Raw genomic sequence first — 22,323 nt, 5'->3', positions numbered from 1 at the left:
GTGGTCCTAGTGTGATTAGATTGACTAGTTTTCTGTGAGTATGGTTTCAGTGTGTCTGCCCTCTGATGCCCTCTTGCAACACCTACCATCTTACTTGGGTTTGTCTTACCTTGACATGGGATATCACTTCACGGCTGCTCCAGCAAAGTGCAGCCACTGCTCCTTACCTTGGATGAGGGGTATCTCTTCACCGCCGCCCCTCCTGACCTTGAACATGGAATAGCTCCTCTAGGCCCTGCTGTGCCCACACATCCATGGCTCCTTGGATGTGGGGTTGCTCCTCCCAGCAGCCGCCCCTGGCCTCGGGCATGGGGAAGTATATAGTAGTGGAGTAAAAATTAGCCAAATGCTAAAATAGTCCATTAATAAAGGGGATTATTCAAGACCTGTAAATGTCAGCAATAAGATAATCAAGTGGCTGATATTATCTGATGATGGCATTTACTTCAGAAGATTGACAAAGGAGATGAAATAAAGTTCTAAAAGCAATGATTCAGAGACAGAAGGCTACCTGCCACTTATCTACCTCTAGGCATTGTGTTATGTCCAGAATGGGAGTTCCTTTTTGAGACAGTCTTGGAAAGCAGTATCTTATGTAGAGGAGATGGACAGGGTGGCAGGAATCAAAAAGTAATAGTAATATGGAGAAGGAAGTTGAATACTTAGAAAATATTGATGATGACGGACAATCGTTCCGTGGAATCCTGGTAAAATGTTGGTGGTGGCAAAGGTGAAATGAGAAATTGAGTCACATTAGGGTGTGTGAAGAGTTACATAGGAATAAATATCTGGGTCATGAGAGAAGAAATAGAGAGAACTCATGGACATCTTTAATGATGTAAACAGGGATGTGATTGATTGTTTCTTTAGGACTACCAAGAATTCTGTAGGACATTCCTTTTTTCAATTGATCAGTGGATTATTCAGGCTAGGGACAAGGGTACATTTTAGAGAAGGAAATGATGAACCATTCCAGTATTTTTGCCTGGAAAATCCCATTGACAGAGGAGCCTGGTGGGCTAGAGTCTATTGGGTCACACAGAGTTGGACATGACTGAACACACACAAATACAGAGTCATTGGACTTTCTCAAAGTGAAACAAATGAGTAGGATAGTTTAAGCCGAAGAAACACAAAGCCAAACACAGAAGAAACAAAGTACAGGGTGTGTTAGTGGAACAGTGTTAGGAGGACAGGACCTTAGGAAGTGATGAAGGTAATAAATCTTCAGTGGTGAAACATTTGCAGATGCTGCCTTTAGCCTTGAACACTGGAAGTTTCTCCTTTCCAAATTTAATTGGAATGAAAGTAAGTTGAGCAGTTTTCAATTCATACTTAGAGCAGCAGAAAAATTTTACTAGAAATAACCCTGGATCAGGGCCAGCCAAGCCCTGATCTTGGCAGAAAGATGATTTAAAAATATAGGGAAGTAGCCTATGATTGTGAAAAATACTTTTTACCACTTATTGTCTAATATTTGATAATGTTAGATTTATGTACCATACATGCAACTTAATTTGTTTTAGTTGCTCATTAAATGGATAAAGATAAATAATAAATTTTAAAAATTGTATTATGTACAGGAAGAGAAAGAGGAACCATATTATGGATTGACTAAAAAAATATGACTGAAATATCAAGTCTAAAGCTATACTTACTAATTTCAAATATGGACAAAGGATTAAAAGCATTACTAAAAATATGTTAAGAGAAAGGCAACACAGAACATTATTGAAATTAATTATCAAATATAAGTGATATAAGAAAGAAAGTTGTATATGTAGATATATGTGTGCTCTGAAATGGCATATCTTATTTGCTTACAGACAAATTATTTAAAGTTCTTTTTAGAAAATATACATCATGTACCTGGTGTGTGCTGGAAATACAGAGGCAAGAAAAACAGACTGTCCCTCTGCCCTTATAAAGTTAACATTTTAATAAACCGGAACAAAAAAACAAGTAATTATTAAGTCTCTTATTTATGGACACATGTAGACATTTGGATTCTGGCTCAATAATTCAAATGTTCACAACATGTTAAAGTAACTCTTGGATTATGTCAAAGGAAACAGAGCAAAAGAATCAATTATGGACTATCTGCTACATTTACTATAGTTTAATGATGGTATCTCTATCACAACTGATTCTACCGAATTAATTTTCATTGATCACACCAATTTTAATTGCAAAGAGATGGAGAAGGAGAAGGAAATAAAATTGTATTTCTTCTCTTCAGTCTTTATTTTTTTTAATTTTTTTAACACAAATTGGTTTTATTGAATCCTTTTGTAGACTGTTTTCTGATGTCTTTCTATCAGTTCTTGAAAACATTTTGCATTTCTACAAACTTGCAGTACACATCGGAGACAATGTCAGTGATATATTTGCATAAATCAGTATACAGGGAATGACTCTGATATAAAGAATATAAGAAACAAAGTTCCTGATATTTACATTGGTGAGTTTTAACAATTGTATTAAAAATAGCACCACAACTTTAAATGGAGTACTATAAAAACTCTGATTTTGCAAAGCGTATTGAATATATGAACATGCAACATGGTACAATATCCTCTCTTAATGATTTTAACATTAAGCCAGAAGCACCAGACTGAAAAAAGACCAGAATTTGAAATCCTCTGACAGTTCAAAACCATTCCAACTTCACATATTTGCTAAGTGTTTTAGATGCAAAATAAACTGTCATATCCCAAATAAGGAAAGAAGGAATAATCACTGAAAGCAAATTCAGTATCCACTGTGGGAGTTAAAGTGTTAGTGTCTCAGTCATGTTCGACTTTTGCAATCCCATGGACTGTAATCCATCACACTCCTCTGCCCATGGGTCTTCAGTCTTTAATATAAGAATTAATGTGCATTAAATGTATCACCCCACATACCCAAGAAAATTGAAAGCAGCAACTCAAACAGGAATTTGTACATCAGTGTTCATAGCAGCATTATTCACAATAGCTTAAAGGTGGAAACAATCTATATACCCATTAATGGTTAAGTGTATAAACAAAATGTGGTATGTTGGAAAATTATCTGGCTTAAAAAAGAAGGAATTATAGCATATGCTACATCTTAAAGATGTTAAGTGAAATAAGCCCAAAACAGAAGAAAAGATACTATATAATTTCACTTGTATTAGGCTCCTGGAGGAGAAGGCAATGGCAACCCACTCCAGTACTCTTGTCTGGCAAATCCCATGGACGGAGGAGCCTGGTAGGCTGCAGTCCATGGGATCACTAGGAGTCGGACACGACTGAGCAACTTCGTTTTCACTTTTCACTTTCATGCATTGGAGAAGGAAATGGCAACCCACTCCAGTGTTCTTGCTTGGAGAATCCCAGGGACAGGGGAGCCTGGTGGGCTGCCATCTCTGGGGTTGTACGGAGTTGGACACAACTGAAGCGACTTAGCAGCAGCAGCAGCAGCAGGCTCCTGGAGTTCATAAAAAAGGAAAATAGAGTGGTGGTTTCCAGGATTTATGAGAAGGGGATACTAGAGACTTATTGTTTAGTGATTACAGAGATTCAATTCAGGATGATGAAAAAGTTCTAGACATGAGTAGTGGTGACGGTAGCAGAACAACGTAAAAGTACTTAATGTTATTGAATTTTACACTAAAAAATGCTTAAAATCATGAATTTTATGTGATGTATATTTTATCACAGTAAAAGAAAATCTTAAAGCTGGGGCAGGGTGCATCACCAATAGTAATAGAATATGAAAGCTTTTATTTTCAAAGCTACTACCCTTCATTGCTATCCATTCCTCTTATGTTGATCTAAATGTAAATCTCAAATATAAATTTATAAAAAAATATGTGTTAGTATATTCATTTTTCTTGGCTATAAACTGTGGTTTTTAAAAATATTTCATTCCTCACACATCATCAGTGATCATCAGTATCAGCTACAGCCGTTTGGCAGGATGCTCACTGTGGGTCTTTACCATCCTTTCTCAGTCTTCAAAGAGATCGTGTCAGAATCTATCTTAGAATGCTCAAACTACCGCACAATTGCACTCATCTCACATGCTAGTAAAGTAATGCTCAAAATTCTCCAAGCCAGGCTTCAGCAATATGTGAACCATGAACTTCCTGATGTTCAAGCTAGTTTTAGAAAAGGCAGAGGAACCAGAGATCAAATTGCCAACATCTGCTGGATCATGGAAAAAGCAAGAGAGTTCCAGAAAAACATCTATTTCTGCTTTATTGACTATGCCAAAGCCTTTGACTGTGTGGATCACAATAAACTGTGGAAAAGTTCTGAAAGAGATGGGAATACCAGACCACCTGATCTGCCTCTTTTGTATGTAGGTCAGGAAGCAACAGTTAAAACTGGACATGGAACAACAGACTGGTTCCAAATAGGAAAAGGAGTTTGTCAAGGCTGTATATTGTCACCCTGTTTATTTAACTTACATGCAGAGTACATCATGAGAAACGCTGGACTGGAAGAAACGCTGGACTGGAAGAAACACAAGCTGGAATCAAGATTGCCAGGATAAATATCAATAACCTCAGATATCCAGATGACACCACCCTTATGGCAGAAAGTGAAGAGGAACTCAAAAGCCTCTTGATGAAAGTGAAAGTGGACAGTGAAAAAGTTGTCTTAAAGCTCAACATTCAGAAAACGAAGATCATGGCATCTGGTCCCATCACTTCATGGGAAATAGATGGGGAAACAGTGGAAACAGTGTCAGACTTTATTGTTTTGGGCTCCCAAATCACTGCAGATGGTGATTGCAGCCATGAAATTGAAAGACGCTTACTCCTTGGAAGGAAAGTTATGACCAACCTAGATAGCATATTGAAAAGCAGAGACATTACTTTGCCAACAAAGGTCCATCTAGTCAAGGCTATGGCTTTTCCTGTGGTCATGTATGGATGAGAGAGTTGGACTGTGAAGAAAGCTGAGCGCTGAAGAATTGATGCTTTTGAACTGTGGTGTTGGAGAAGACTCTTGAGAGTCCCTTGGACTGTAAGGAGATCCAACCAGTCCATTCTGAAGGAGATCAGCCCTGGGATTTCTTTGGAAGGAATGATGCTAAAGCTGAACCTCCAGTACTTTGGCCACCTCATGCGAAGAGTTGACTCATTGGAAAAGACTCTGATGCTGGAAGGGATTGGGGGCAGGAGGAGAAGGGGACAACAGAGGTTGAGATGGCTGGATGGCATCAGTGACTCAATGGACATGAGTCTGAGTGAACTTCAGGAGTTGATGATGGACAGGGAGGCCTGGCGTGCTGCGATTCATGGGGTGGCAAAGAGTCGAATACAACTGAGCGACTGATCTGATCTGATCTGATCTGATATTTAAAAAGGGACCCCAAAATTCTGATCCACCAGTTCCTTCTCCAGGGCATCTTCACAACCCAGGGATTGAACCCCCATCTCTCCTGCATTGGTAGGCAGATTCTTTACCACTGAGCCACCAGGGAAGCCCACAGCCATGATTAGAGAATGCAGATTTCCTTAATGGCAAAAGGTATAGACATATGCAAGATCAGCAATGCAGAGAGCAATATAATCTGCTTCTAGACAAAATAAGGGTCTCTGAGGGATCTTGGTCCCTAGGCCTCTGCCTGCTTATCGGGATATGACAGAAAACAATTCCAGCACACCCATGAGGGTTTCATGTGTATTACCCCTGTGTAGCATATTTTACTGGCTTATGTCAAAAATGGTACTAACAATAAACCATTACCCCATGCTTACCCTATGCTAAGCACTCTAGACAGTTGTCAGAAATTAACTCAGGTATTCCCCTCAGAAATCTCATGAGGTAGCTACTATTATTCTTTTCAATTCACAGATAAGACTATGGAGCCACAGACATAATATGTAACCTGCCCAACATGTGCAGCTAGTGAAGCTAGTCTGGCCTAGAGATAGTACTTTGCCATTTTCTGGGTAGAAGTACTTGAACTGGACTCAGATCACTTGGATTCAGTCCCGCGTCTGCCCTTAACACTATAGAACATTGCACTTTATCACTTAGGGCCATGGTTGTCTTCTCTTATGCAAATTCTTCTTTAGTACTGCTGCTGCTGCTGCTGCTGCTAAGTCACTTCAGTTGTGTCCGACTCTGTGCGACCCCATAGACGGCAATCCCCTGTCCCTGGGATTCTCCAGGCAAGAACATTGGACTGGATTGCCATTTCCTTCTCCAATGCATGAAAGTGAAAAGTGAAGTCGCCCAGTCATGTCCGACTCTTCGCGACCCCATGGACTGCAGTCCACCAGGCTCCTCCATCCATGGGATTTTCCAGGCAAGAGTACTGGCGTGGGGTGCCATCGCCTTTAGTACTAGGTGCCCTTAAACGTGTTTAACTGATTTCGATGCTTTGTATGTTATTTACCTTAGGAAAACAATGGCACAGGGGGGAAAAAAATAGCCAAGTATCTTAAGAGAATTGTTATATTTGAGAATTACATTTTAAAGGTCAAATAGTCTAGATTACTTAATTCTGAAACCCAAAGAAACATTTATAGATTGTGAAGCTGATCGAATATTTTATGACAATTTTATCCCTAGTTGCTCTCTATAATAGAGATGTAAACAAGTACCAGTCCAAATTAAGGTCCCATGAAATAGAATTTGGATTCCCGTTTGCCAGCACTGGAAAACCCAGCATTATACAAACACTATTCATTGTTTCAAGAGAGTGGTATTTCTCAGGAGATCTTACTAACCACTGGTTTCCTTCATGATTACCATACCTTCTAACCTTCTATGGTTTGACCCTTGAGCAAAGGCACATAGGTGCCTGAAAGCTCATTGCCTTCTTGGTATATAACCCTATAGCTGAATTTCTATATATATTAATATACATAATTATATGTTTATATAATTTAGACATTATATTGTTATCCTATATCTATGTGCTTGTTTTCTCTCCTAGAATTCAAATTTTATCTAAGTAGGTATCATGCTTTCTCATAAACTTAATGACATTATAGGAACCTTGTGCTTAATGTCTTAAATTGTTGTTTGAAATTGTATTTATTTTTACATGTATATATGCTTTTTAACATGTTTAATTAAGGCTTTCTGTGTAATACTTGAATGCATTATTTATTTTCAGATAGGAAAGATATGTTTTAATTAAACTCTCTTGGGCTTGATTACAGTCCTGAGAGTGACATAACATACCATTTCCCTGGTAATTCCCCTTCTTGCCAAAATTGGAGCTTAGATTTAGTGATATCTGTATCAACATTATGTGTCTGTCATAGTTTTTCATTGATTTAACTGCTCTGGAGAAACCAAATATCAAGACAAGTATTTTTTTCTATTTTTTCCTAACTGGTGTATTTTTGTTACATGGTAATGGATTACACCGCAGTTAACAATGTTTTCCTGTTGATTTATCAGCTACAGTCTCAAAGTCAAATGCTGGGGTTTATCATTAGCAATTTTAGAATATAAACATTTTACATATGTGGCATGCTAATGTTTTCTGTGATTTTCTTGAGCTATTTCACTTTTATTTTTGGTCATCTCTCCCTGTAACTGTTTTTATATTATTGTATCTTATGTATAATTAGAAGAGATCTTATGTCTATATTGGAATTCTGTGGGGTACATCCAAACTAACTACTCTGTTTCTAAGAGTCTATACATTGGAAACCTGCTTTTCCCCCCTGTACAAGTTGAAAGATATGAATGAAATACTATCACCAGTTTCTGATGTATAACATTTGTGCCCTTTGGTCTGAACAAGTACAAAATTATAGTGTTGCTGCTAGTAATATAAATGAACAGGCCACATTGATCTTTGTAGCCACAAATGGATTGTCCAGATAAAATAATTCTGTATTAAAAACTATATATAAATTTTACTCTCTTCCTTTTTCCCTTCTCTTCAAAAAAATAAGTCTTTTTATTGTCCAGAAGAGAGATCTAAAATCATCTTATTCACATAATAATAATTCAATTTACACTTGTTGGTTTAAATTTAGCTTAATTAAGAATTGACTTTTTATTGCTTAAAATAGGAATGGGAGCATTTTTTTTTTTCAGGTTATAAATGTTTTAAGAATGAGAAAAGTTTGAGTCCTTAAAAGTAGAGTAAAATAGCTCTCATAATTTGAAATTTACTTAAAATAAAATGTTTGAGGTCTTTTTATGTGTTGTAAAAGGCATGTATATGAAGAAAAATAGTGTGTTTGGTGAATTGCCAGGCCATTTGCCTTTCCTAAATTAGTTGATGGCCCATCTATTTTAAAGTCTGATCACACTTTAGTGACATTAGAAATGTATTTCAGATGATTAAATGTCTAACAATCCAGGATATGGGTGCAGAATATTATCTTTTGAATCAAGCTTGCATTTTCTCATAGCAAATTTTATATATTGTTGAGCAGTGATGGTTATATATACATTCCTATATTATGTTTCAAGGACCATATCTTCCACCACCTGGTAGGAATACTGACACTCAATCAGAATTCTCCTGAAAGTGAGAACTGCATTGAAAATATAATTTCAATGATAATTCAGACAAATAAGTGTTACTTTTGTCATATTGTCCTGAAATTTTTTAAACCTCCATTTGATTTTGTGTTGTACTGACCTGATACCGCTGACCTGTAACACCAATCCTAGCAAAAAATTAGCTTTAAAAAATGTTTTTATTCATACCACTCTAATACAATTTAATTTTGAATTACCTATTAGTACTGCCGATAAGAAGGGTAAAGTACTAGATCTCCATAAAATATATTATGAAGAAAATTTATTTTCAAATAAGTCACAAAGAATGGATGACTCTCCCTAATAATTCTGATGAATTTACATTAATGCAAACCAGCAGGCCTGGAGCAAGACTATGTACATAAAGAGAATATAGTTTACATTGGTTAGTATATAAATCACTGTATATCTGAGAATTCAGTTCAGTTCAGTTCAGTCATGTCTGACTCTTTGCGACCCCATGACTCACAGCACGCCAGGCCTCCCTGTCCATCACCAACTCCCGGAGTTCACTCAGACTCACTTCCATTGAGTCAGTGATGCCATCCAGCCATCTCATCCTCTGTCGTTCCCTTCTCCTGCCCCCAATCCCTCCCAGCATCAGAGTTTTCCAATGAGTTAACTCTTCACAGGAGGTGGCCAAAGTACTGGAGTTTCAGCTTTAGCATGATTCCTTCCAAAGAAATCCAAGGACTGATCTCCTTCATAATGGACTGGTTGGATCTCCGGCTACAAGTCAATATCAAATGGATGAGTGAAAGCAAAACAAAGAGCTCAAGACAAAAAAGATAGGAATCAGACTGGAATAGACACTGCATAAAGACAAAAATCAGCAAAAAGTGTATAAAGAGGCATCTGATTTTATTAACCACTAGGGAATTATAGAATAAACAGTATGAAATCACCACTTGCTCATCAGGATAGCTAAAATAAAAAAGACAAAACCAAATTTCAAAACATCTAGAATTCTCAAATATTGCTGATGATATATAAGTTAATACAGTATTTTGGAAAATGGTTTGACATCATCTACCCTGGTGGCTCAAATGGTTAAGAATTCACCTGCAATGCAGGAGCCACAGGAGACACAGGTTCAAACCCTGGGTTTGGACGACCACCTGGAGAGGTAAATGGCCACTCCAGTATTCTTGCCTGGAGAATTCCATGGATAGAGGAGCCTGACATGCTACAGTCCATGGGGTCAGAGTCAAACAAGACTGAGTGACTTTAACTTCACTTCACTTCACTATGTGTGAACATAAATATATCCTCTATTAATTATTTCACCTCCTAAGGTTTTGCCCAGTAAAACTGTATACAGATGTTCATAAGAGATATGTAAAAAAAAAAAAAATCCACTATTTATAGATATGTTAATTATTTTAAATATCAAAAATCTGCAAAATATTTCAGTGTCCAGCAACAGTACATACATTAATACATGTGAGCAAATGAATTCATACAAAAAAAACACCCACTCACACACACAATTTATTTAAGTCCATTTATATAATCTCCAAAAATAAGAAAAATTAATCAGAACAGTTATTTTTTTTGGCTGGGAGGTAGGGGGATGAGGGGCTGATAATGCTCTATTTCTTGATCTCAATTCTGATTCTATCTAGAGATATAATTTGAAAAATAAAGTTTTAAAAGCTCTAAATTCATAAAAGGCAAAAAGGAGAAAGTTATTCATCTTTCTGGTAATTCAAGCTATTTTTCTTGTAAGATACAAAATAATTCTGGGCAAACTGGAGGAGCTTATATTTTTCTCACTGTGAAGAAGGCTGAGCACTGAAGAATTGATGCTTTTGAACTGTGGTGTTGGAGAAGACTCTTGAGAGTCCCTTGGACTGCAAGGAGATCCAACCAGTCCATTCTGAAGGAGATCAGCCCTGGGATTTCTTTGGAAGGAATGATGCTAAAGCTGAAACTCCAGTACTTTGGCCACCTCATGTGAAGAGTTGACTCATTGGAAAAGACTCTGATGCTGGGAGGGACTGGGGGCAGGAGGAGAAGGGGACGACAGAGGATGAGATGGCTGGATGGCATCAGTGACTCGATGGACGTGAGTCTGAGTGAACTCCAGGAGTTGGTGATGGACAGGGAGGCCTGGCGTGCTGCGATTCATGGGGTCGCAAAGAGTCGGACATGACTGAGCGACTGATCTGATCTGATAGTTATAGTTAATAATAAGGAATTACCTAACTTTAATTCTTAGTGAAACAAAGCCATGTAGGTTTTTTAATGATATTTAGCAGGAAAGCTTATTTTGGGAGGATGGGACACCATGTTATCGGTGGCTTTGAGGAATGCCAGTAATCAAACATGGTAGGTTGGGTCTCAAAGATAGGATTAGTGAAGACAATGCAAGTTGGTTTGAAAAATAATATGAGATTATCCGGTTCTTGGTTTCAAAATTCAAAACTATAAGACAGAGAGATAAAATTTGGACCTTAAAATTGTGTAATCATATTTACGGGCTGGTGAAAGAAATCAAAGAGGACACTAATAGATGGAGAAATATACCATGTTCATGGATTGGAAGAATCAATATAGTGAAAATGAGTATACTACCCAAAGCAATTTATAGATTCAATGCAATCCCTATCAAGCTACCAACGGTATTCTTCACAGAGCTAGAAGAATAATTTCACAATTTGTATGCAAATACAAAAAACTTCGAATAGCCAAAGCTATCTTGAGAAAGAAGAATGGAACTGGAGGAATCAACCTACCTGACTTCAGGCTCTATTACAAAGCCACAGTTATCAAGACAGTATGGTACTGGCACAAAGACAGAAATATTGATCAATGGAACAAAATAGAAAGCCCAGAGACAAATCCACGCATATATGGACACCTTATCTTTGACAAAGGAGGCAAGAATATACAATGAATTAAAGATAATCTCTTTAACAAGTGGTTCTGGGAAAACTGGTCAACCACTTGTAAAAGAATGAAACTAGAACACTTTCTAACACCGTACACAAAAATAAACTCAAAATGGATTAAAGATCTCAACGTAAGACCAGAAACTATAAAACTCCTAGAGGAGAACATAGGCAAAACACTCTCTGACATACATCACAGCAGGATCCTCTATGACCCACCTCCCAGAATATTGGAAATAAAAGCATAAATAAACAAATGGGATCTAATTAAACTTAAAAGCTTCTGCACAACAAAGGAAACTATTAGCAAGGTGAAAAGGCAGCCTTCAGAATGGGAGAAAATAATAGCAAATAAAGCAATGGGAAACAACTAATCTCAAAAATATACAAGCAACTCCTACAGCTCAACTCCAGAAAAATAAGTGACCCAATCAAAAAATGGGCCAAAGAACTAAATAGACATTTCTCCAAAGAAGACATACAGATGGCTAACAAACACATGAAAAGATGCTCAACATCACTCATTATCAGAGAAATGCAAATCAAAACCACTATGAGGTACCATTTCACGCCAGTCAGAATGGCTGCGATCCATAAGTCTACAAGCAATAAATGCTGGAGAGGGTGTGGAGAAAAGGGAACGCTCTTACACTGTTGGTGGGAATGCAAACTAGTACAGCCACTATGGAGAACAGTGTGGAGATTCCTTAAAAAACTGGAAATAGAACTGCCTTATGATCCAACAATCCCACTGCTGGGCATACACACTGAGGAAACCAGAAGGGAAAGAGACACGTGTACCCCAATGTTCATCGCAGCACTGTTTATAATAGCCAGGACATGGAAGCAACCTAGATGTCCATCAGCAGATGAATGGATAAGAAAGCAGTGGTACATATACACAATAGAGTATTACTCAGCCACTAAAAAGAATACATTTGAATCAGTTCTAATGAGATGGATGAAACTGGAACCTATTATACACAGTGAAGTAAGCCAGAAAGAAAAACACCAATACACTATACTAACACATATATATGGAATTTAGAAAGAGGGTAACAATAACCCTGTGTACGAGACAGCAAAAAAGACACTGATGTATAGATCAGTCCTATGGACTCTGTGGGAGAGGGAGAGGGTGGGGAGATTTGGGAGAATAGCAGTGAAACATGCATAATATCATGTATGAAACGAGTCACCAGTCCAGGTTAGATGCACGATACTGGATGCTTGGGGCTGGTGCACTGGGACGACCCAGAGGGAGGGTATGGGGAGGGAGGAGGGAGGAGGGTTCAAGATGGGGAACATAAGTATACCTGTGGCGGATTCATTTTGATATTTGGCAAAACTAATACAACATTGTAAAGTTTAAAAATAAAATTAAATTAAAAAAAAAAAAAAGAAAAGAAAAGAGACAGACAGCTAAGCCTTTGCAAAACACATGAGCACAGGCAAAAGCTTTGCTGATGATAGCTTGGTGAACTATGTTGGATTCATGATCTCCAAAGAAGATTTACCTTTGGGACCAGGGACCAGGCTTGATCACTCAAGAGCTTTTGTGTAGCAGAGTTTTATTAAAGTAAGAAATGGGACAGAGAAAACTTCTGATATAGACATCAGAAGGGGATGGAGAATGCTCCCCTTGCTAGTGTTAGCAAGGGAGTTATATACTTTAATTAGTTATTACAATAAATCAAAAGGATGTCTCAAGGTTGTAAAGATCTTACAAAACCCACTCCCATAATTTAGATTTTAAGATAACAGAATTAGCCAGAAGGTTTTCACCAGGCTTCCCTGCTGATTCAGAAGGTAAAGCATCTGCCTGCAATGCAGGAGACCTGGGTTCAATCCCTGGGTCAGTAAGATATCCTGGAGAAGGAAATGGCAACCCATTCTAGTACTCTCGCCTGGAAAATTCCATGGATGGAGGAGCCTGGTAGGCTACAGCCCGTGGTGTCGCAAAGAGTCGGACACGACTGAGTGACTTCACTTTCAGCAAGGAGAAACTGTCCTCAAGCAGAATATATTGTTGTTATATAATCCCTAGTACAGAGTTTAAACTGAGTTGTTTGTTGTGTAATCATCAGTTCCAGGCTTAAAGAAAAAAAAAAAAACACATTTTATGTGACTAAGACTAAGGAATTTAGAGAAAAAAGAAATATTTGTACTTTCCTCCTCCTTGAGAATTCCAGACCCATATCTCTGCTTCGAGAGCCCCAGATTCCCTTCTCCTCCTCGGGGATACTGGACTCTTATCAAACTGTCTAGGAATTGACTCTCTCATTTCCTCCTTTTCTTTTAGGAGAATTGTGTTGCCAAGGGAAAGGGGTGTCGATTTTGCTCCATAACTACTTCCTGTTGAGAGGTGTGGTCCCTAAATTGTTGAGACAACATATTCTCCTCACCCTCAGAGGGTCTTTGATCCAAGTAATAGTTAGAGGAGGTTATGGCACTCGTAGGAGCCTGGACAACCATTTGTAACTTAAAGCTTTCAGACGGTTAGAACAAACCCCATTAAACAGTTACAGATGTAAGGAGAAATAGTCATTAAACCAAGTTAAAACCAAAATTAAAAGCCACATTATGTCCATAGTTACATCAGTCCATCTTAGGATTGTTAGATGTCATCACAGAGTTGAAGAAAGTCCTTTCCTTAAAGTGGGGAAACCTACCATGGGAAGCTTTCAATTGATGAGGAGGGGAGTGCTCCTTAGACCTAGCAATTAGACCAATTGTGGAATGAAGCATAGGAAAAAGCCCAGGACAGGAAGGCATTGTCTTGAGGGTCAAATGGCAGACTCAGGACTTTTGGAATCAGCAGAAGTAAGCCCACATAGATTCTCAGGCCCATCTCATTTCCTGGCTCAAACACCAGCTTGTTTGACTCAAAGGCTGGTTCAGGAGTTAATCTCCTGGTAATGTCCGTTGAAAAGCTAAAAGCTGAGTCACATACTTAATTTTAAGGCTTCAGGATCTATGACAATATCTGTGCACAAAAACAGTCTGTCAGAGAGACAGTCCCTTCTTCTTAGGGGCAGTTTGAGCCCTCATTAAAGCTATGGGTAGAATGTAAACCAGCTGTCTTGTATTTCCTGAGTTAGCTTACACAGGTGTCTTTTAATAATGCCATCAGCCTTTACAACTTTTTCTGAAGATTGGGATCTCTAGGAACAGTGTAAGTGATATTCTATTCTTAGAGCTTTTGACACCCATCGAGGTACAGTAGCTTTAAATGTGGAACATCGTTGCTCTGAACTTTATAGAGTTTAAGATCTCACTTACATCATGAGAAGTCAGTACAGTAAGATTTTGCCCATTCATTAACCTCTGGCTTTAGTGGATACTGCTTTTGAAGTGAAAATAGGTGAGGGTCATTGAGCTTGATAAAGATAGGAACAGCATTTTGTGCTCGACCCAAAGTTTTTCATCAGTCCACATTCTAGGATTTACAGTTTGTTCCATGAAAAAGTGGGTTCCGTATTCATAAAAATAGAGGCCTGGACCTTGTTCAGTATATCCCTCCCCAGAAGGGGTGAGGGAGACTCTGGCACGATTAGAAACTCATGAGAAAACAGCACAGAGTCCCAGTTGTAGCTTAAATGATGACTGACATAATAATCTTTGGCTCATCCAGACAGTCCCATTATGATAGTGGATAGGGAGGAAAGCAGACCAGGGGCTTTAGCAAACAGGGAGAAATTTGCCCCAGTGTTCAAAAGAAATTGACTGACTAGCCCTCCACAGTTATTAATACCTGGGGTTCCTCGGGTGTGATTAGGACAGGAGCTTGTGTGGGGACCCCTGGGCACCTTCAGTCCTGATTGTCTTGAGAGTCTGACCCCTGGGACCTACACCTCAGAGGACAGTCTCTTCTCCAGTAAGATCCCTTGCAGACTGGACCTGGAGCTGGGGATCGCTTAGATGCCTGAGGGCAATCCCACTTGAGATGCCCCTCCTTTCCACAGAAATAACAAATCCATCCCTTTTCACCTGGGTTCCTCTGGGCATTTTTCTCAGGCTGTTTCAGAGCATGTCTATCAGCCATTGTTGGGGCTTCAGTCTTTTTCCTGGCTCTTTTTTCCTATTATTTTCCTCCTCATATTCTCTACCATAATATACCATCTGAGCCAGTTTCAACAGATTATCTAAAGACTGATTTGGTCCATACGCCTGCTTTTGTAACTTATGGCAGATATCTGGAGTTGACTAAGAGAGAAATCTATCTTTTAAGATCACTTCTCCCTCTGTAATTTTGAGATCAATGTCAGTAAACTTGTGGAGAGCCTCCTGTAGTCTATACAAGGAGTTTATCAGGAGTTTCCTTCTCTCCCTCTTCTATGTCAGCCAACCTAATATAATATAAAGTCTTAGCACATGCTCACTTGAGTCCTGCAAGAGTACATCCAGCAAAGTGGCTCTGTTATGGGAACCGTTTGGCTCCCAGCAGGAAGAAGGGCTATTTCGTGTTCGCTCTTTCCCCTTGTCTCACACTCAAACCATTCATCTCTGAAGGCAGTAGCCTCCCCCAAAACTCAAGTTTTTGAGTCAGGAATCAGTGTCTGTCCCAAGACATACATTGTATCTCTCCAAGTAAGCTCATAAGGTAAAGTTAGTCCCGTAAAGGCTTCTATGTATTTTTTGGATCCTCTCAATAGTATTGACCACAATTGGTGCTGTGTGAATTTTTACCGAGATTGAGGCAACCCCTCCTGAAAGGGTGCCCTGATTCTCAGCCTGTTCAGTTGAGAGCCCCTGATACAGGGGCAAAGTAAAAGAACAGGAGGCAACTGAAGATTTTACACCCAAATCTGCATCCTTAGGACACAAGCCTGGCATGTGTCTTGCAGAGAGAAAAAGAGCAACATATTTATCACTTCTACCCATTTCTCTTGTTTTCTATGGAACCAATCTAGTTGTAAAACAATATCGTAATTGAGAGACTTCAACTGGCCAGCATTCCCCATCTTCCAAAGGATACTGTAGTCATTCAGTATCACAGAAGAAGATCAGGTATGCCTTTTTAAACTCTGGGGATCAAACTTGCCCCAGCTGTTTTTTAAAGTACATTTTAAAGGAATGGTTTTGGAACTGCTAGCTCCCATATATAAGAGAGAGAAAAAGCGGCATCCAAAGCCATGGCTTCTTTCCACCGGAAGCGTCCTCCCCACCCCAATTCTAGATGGGGGTGTAGACAGAATTTCCACTGAAGCTTTCCTTCCCTGGTTGGACTTCGTGTGTCCCTTACCGACACAGGCGCCTTACTTGTCCCTCCTGGTTCTACCACCGAGACGGGGTGGAGATGTGCCAGGGTTAGACCTGATGGTATCCCAGACTGATTTCTAGTTCCTTACCACCAAGATCTTTGTTTGATTTGCTCTTAGAAAGGTGACAGAATGTTCACTACCAGCATGATCTCTGAGGACTCTGCAGATTATGCTCTGGTATGAGATTACACTGTTTACAAACTGCCAGAAAAATGAGTTTTAAAAAAGAAGCTGCCATTGGTATCCCGTATTTTGCTGCTTTTTTGAGCTCTGCTCCTCAGTGCCCATGTGCAAGCTAGAGAAAGTGTTCTGGTTCATGGGGCTAGTGGAGGAGTTGGAATAACAGCATGCCAAACTGTTAGAGCTAATGGCTTAAAGGTCTGGGGCACAGCTGGTACTGAAGAAAGACAAAAATTGTTTTGCAAAATAGAGCCGACAAAGTGTTTAGTCACAAAGAAGCTAACTATATTGATAAAATTAAGAAATCTGTTGGTGAAAAAGAAATTGATATGATTACTGAAATGTTAGCTAATGTGAATCTGAGCTATAATTTGAATCTGCAGAGATCATATTGAAATAAACCCACAGGACACCAGGGCAAAGTAATCTATTAATAGCATAATAGGAGTTGCTCCCTATTCAAGGAGGAATTTCAGTGGTTTGTAGCAGCCTTTCAAACCATAATGGAAATTGGTTGGTTGTAACCAATATTCATTGGAGAAGATGGCCCAGGTTCAGGAAGATGTCATTCTTCAGTGGCGCTACTGGAAAAATGAGTCTTCTCTTTAAATAATCAATCCTTTTATAAATTTCCTATGTAATTAGAGGTATCTTGAGTAAATGAGTGAAAATTGCTTAATCATGTCTGACTCTTTGCGACTCCATGGACTATGAAGGCCATGGAATTCTCCAGGCCAGAATACTGGAGTGGGTAGCCTTTCCCTTCTCCAGGGGATCTTCCCAACCCAGGGGTCAAACCAGGTCTCCCACATTGCAGGCAGATTCTTTACCAGCTGAGCCACAAAGGAAGCCCATAGAGAAATTTTGTTTGTTGCTAGTTGAATTTTTTTTTTTTTTTTCCCTAATTGAACCTAAGATACTGTGTAAATTTCAGGTGAAAGTGAAAGTGAAGTCACTCAGTCATGTCTGACTCTTTGGACTATAGCCCACCATTCCCCTTTATCCATAGAATTTTCCAGGCAAGAATACTGGAGTGGGTTGCCATTTCCTTCTCCAGGGGATCTTCCCAACCCAAGAATCGAACTGGGGTCTCCTGCATTGCAGGTGGATTATTTACCAGCTGAGCCACAAGGGGAGCCCTTGTAAGAGGTATCTTACCTCAGTTTTATGTATACCACATTTGTTTTAATTAGCATTCATTTGATTCAGTGAGTTCTTATATTTAAGAAGAAAAGATTTACTTTTAGAGATCATAGGCATTGGATTACAATTTATTTTATAGCCGTCAAATGTCTATATGCCTTCTACCTCTTATTAAGGAATCATCATAGTAGTAAATAGGATGTTAGTGGTCATTTGGCATCAGAGGACATTACAGGAATTCCTAACCGACTGCTAATCATGAATTGCATACTTTTGACTAAAATATGCTAATTTTAAAATAAGACTGCCTGACTTTCAAACCTACTTCTTATACAGAGTCTTTAGTCTCTGATTAGCCCAGAACTATGTTGGATTCTGAAGATTTTCTGGGCAAAATGAGACCCCTTTTCCCAACTAATCTCATCTAGTTCTCCAAGTCTCTCAGAAGGGCAAGATAAACAATGTGCATAGACATTTGTTAGTTTCCAGTATTCCTCAATATTTTATGACAATCACTAGGCAATTGACTGATTACTAATGACTCATATATTCTGTGAGGTCAGCAACCTTATCTTTAGTATAATATGATATTAGGTACATAGTTTCCAAGGAGATACTTATTGACTGCTGTTGCTACTGCTGTTCAGTTGCTGAGATTCACCTTCAAGTTAGAATTATCTCTTTGTAGGATGGGGATCATGTATTTTTATTTAAATTAATGAGTGATCTGACTTTGTTATAATACAGTAACTTCAATAAATTCTATATTGTTCTTTAAAAAAGAGTATATTTTTCAAAAGGCCATATTGATTTTTTGTTCTGTGTTCTTGTCCTTAGCAAACCACAAAATTGGGTGAGCTTATCTTCAGCAATTAACATACATCTGAGAAATGGAAAAAAGCCTTGAAGTTCTCATAGAAAAAATAGAAGCATAATCAAGAAATCTGTAAAATTTTTAAAATAGGCTTTTTCTGTAAGAGGGTACTAAAGTCACCTTAAAAAAAGCCCCAAACTTGAAAAGACTAGCAATTTCAGAGTCTTAAGGAAATCCCTTAAATTCCCCCCTTAGAGATAGACATAGTCAAAAAAACCTATTTTTCAAAGAAAAAGTATTAATAGAAAAGTCTGAACTGCAAAAATTTATCTTTCAATATTATAAAATGAACTCTCTGTTAAAAAGTTGAAAAATGAAGCAGTCATTTCTCTGGCTTGACACATAATCTTTTCTGGCACCTCCTGAACATATCAATGTTATGTTAACAATCATGGAAATTAGGGATAACTAATGAGACAAGGAAAAGAACACAATAAAAATGTGTAATCTCACCTGCATTTATAAGGGTCTGATTAACACCAAATGCAATTAAAATATTGAATTCTCTTTCAACATGTCATTTAATGGAGCAGCAAGACCAGGATAAGAGCAAAGACAACTCCATTTCCTGCCAGTGTTTGTGTTCTGCTTTGTTCTGAAAAAGAGGTGTAGAGATGAAGCTACTTGTCTTAATCTAATTCCTACTGAACCTTGGTAGTATCTTCACAGAAGGGAAAAAAAATGAAAACTGTTAAGTGCAATTTTTAATGAAATTTATTGGTTTAGTACAGGGGCTATCTGTCTCTGAAGCAAGGAGCTAGAAATGACCTTCACCACATACTTCTCTAGGTACAAGTCTGATGGCAAATCCTACATGAGACATAGAGTGAAAGATGAAAGGCTTTGCTTATGAACTGTTTGATTTGAGGTCATTTAGCAGGTCCTCTGGCTTTCCTGATGGCTCAGTGGTAAATAATCCATCTGCCAATGCAGGAGACATGGGTTCGATCCTTGGGTGAGGGACATTCCTTGGAGAAGGAAATGGCAACTCACTCCACTTTTCTTGCCTGGGAAATCCCATGAACAGAGGAGCCTGGAGGGCTATAGTTTGTGGGGTCACAAAGAGTTGAACAGGACTTAGTGACCAAACAGCAACAACTGGGTCCTCCACGGTTTGGAATGCCATTTACAGAATGAATTTGTTTCTTTCTGCCACCAGAGTTAAGAAAATTAAATGATACTCTATTCATAAAGTGCTTAGCCTAAAGAAGGACACTGGTTACAACCTTCAGATTATTTTTCATGTTTTCCTAGATCTTTCTTGAGTATAATCTTCTATTCATTACTCTTTTTCAGTGCTGAGAGTCAACCTACATTTAATGACTTCAATCATTGCCAGTGCCAGTTCTTCATTGGCTAGAGAACTATTTAGATTAGAGAAAGCTGCTGCTGCTAAGTCACTTCAGTTGTGTCCAACTCTGTGCGACCCCATAGACGGCAGCCCACCAGGCTCCCCCGTCCCTGGGATTCTCCAGGCTAGAACACTGGAGTGGGTTGCCATTTCCTTCTCCAATGCAGGGAAGTGGAAAGTGAAAAGCTAGTCAAAGGCAGTTAGGTTAAAGGCAGGTTGGCCAGTGCTATTTTTTGGCTAAAACAAACGTAGGACCACACAAACAAAGCTAACAATTTTATTATGAATAAATGCTATCTAGTTTTTGTTGGTGGCTCAGTCAGTAAGAATCTGCCTGCAATGCAGGAAACCTGAGTTCAATTCCAGAGGGAAGATGCTCTGGAGAAGGGAATGGTTATGCACTCCAGTATTGTTGCCTGCAGAATTCCATGAACAGAGGAGCCTTGTGGGCTACTGTCCATGGGCTCACAGAGTCAAACATGACTAAGGGAATAACACTTTCACTTTCAATGTCTTTCAAACTTTAACTTTGATGCTCTCTGAGGTGTATATACACACACATATATACATGTATGTAGACTGAACATACACTGTATATAGAACGGATAAATTGTTTTAAAACAATTTATAGATTTTTTTCTGTTTGTTAATAATTTTACTTGATTATCATAACTTTTATCCTACTCTTAATGTTATGCTTATCTGGATATACTCTCTTTTGTTTGAAATAAAGAAAATTCTGAATGTCTGATTAATGACTGAGAATACTAGGCTATAAAGTCACAAAGATGGCATGCCCTTGGTTACAGAAAGTGTATATATGTGTGTAATAATACATTCTGTATATATGTGCATATATGTATATATATACACACAAACATCCTATATACATTGTATATATACGTTCTATATACAGTGTATGTACAGTCTACATACATGAATATATGTGTGTGTATATACATTCTATATATGTGTGTGTGTGTATAAATATATATATATACTTTGTATATATATTGTAAATATATAAGGACATATGTGCTGTGCTTAGTCACATCTGACTCTTTGTGACCCCGTGGACACAAGACTAGACTTTTTGTCTTGTGTCTAGAAGCCCACTAGACTTCTCTGTCCCTGGGGATTTTCCAGGCAAGAACACTGGAGTGGGTTGCTATGCCCTGCTCCAAGGGGATTTTCCTCTCAGGGATCGAACCCAGGTCTCCCACATTGCAGGCGGATTCTTTACCTTCTGAGACACCAGGGAAGCCCAGAAGGACGTATATAAAGATATTAATAATAACAATGAATGGATGACATTGTAGAGTTTTTAATATTCCTTTATTAATTTGCATTTCTGGTATTTCTCTAACAAGCAAGAAGTAATAAAATATTTTATATATTAGGCACATTATAAATTATTATTGGCCATTTATTACATTTTACATTTATAAATAACACAGACTAAGAATAATTAGACAGAAATGACAGGAAATTTTATAAAGGAAGTAAAAATAAAGATACTTTAATAATTTTGTAAAATTATGTTGATAAATTTACACTATCCTATCCATGTTTCTCAAAGAATAAAGCTGTTCCGAAAACAAGCTTTGGGAATACTAACCTTTTGCTGTATAATCTCTAGATGAAAATTTACCATTGGCCACTATGTTTTATAACATATCATTTTGGGGTCAATTCACTTTAGAATTTCATTCAACAAAGACTATTTTATAGGAATTTTAGTTTGGTTTTACAGCTTTTTTTTTTTTTTTTTTTGTCTTTTTCTTAGCAAACTTGTTAGATGGGAATATGGACATAAAATTCATCATTTTATAAAGTAGAAAAATATACATATATATGTACCTGTGTATATATGTGTGTGTGTGTGGAGAGAAAGAGTTCTAAAACACTACCAAAAACATTAAAAGAAGACCATTTCAGAGACCAATGTCTTTTGTTGAATGTGCCTTTCATGTTAAAATATTTCAACATATATATTCAAGGAGACAGGTTTCATTGTCATGCCATGTCCAAATAGCACCATTGCAATCTGTAAATACACTCTTCTTTACTTTAGTGTCCCTTTAACAATTCAAAAGCTTTTCTTTTGGTGTCCATTAGTTTT

General features: G+C 38.1%; 1 protein-coding gene and 1 pseudogene across 7 annotated transcripts in view; both read left to right on the top strand.

Annotated features, from left to right (window-relative positions):
* The window catches only part of PCDH15 (protocadherin related 15), a 1,046,857-nt gene that overhangs the window by 932,751 nt on the left and 91,783 nt on the right, over window positions 1-22,323 (top strand). The gene's annotated exons all lie outside the window — the stretch shown is intronic.
* Window positions 16,466-17,446, top strand: LOC113884155 (annotated as a pseudogene).

The sequence above is a fragment of the Bos indicus x Bos taurus genome, chromosome 26, assembly GCF_003369695.1.
Source record: "Bos indicus x Bos taurus breed Angus x Brahman F1 hybrid chromosome 26, Bos_hybrid_MaternalHap_v2.0, whole genome shotgun sequence".
Taxonomy (NCBI): domain Eukaryota; kingdom Metazoa; phylum Chordata; class Mammalia; order Artiodactyla; family Bovidae; genus Bos; species Bos indicus x Bos taurus.
This window is presented reverse-complemented; position numbering and strand designations above follow the sequence as displayed.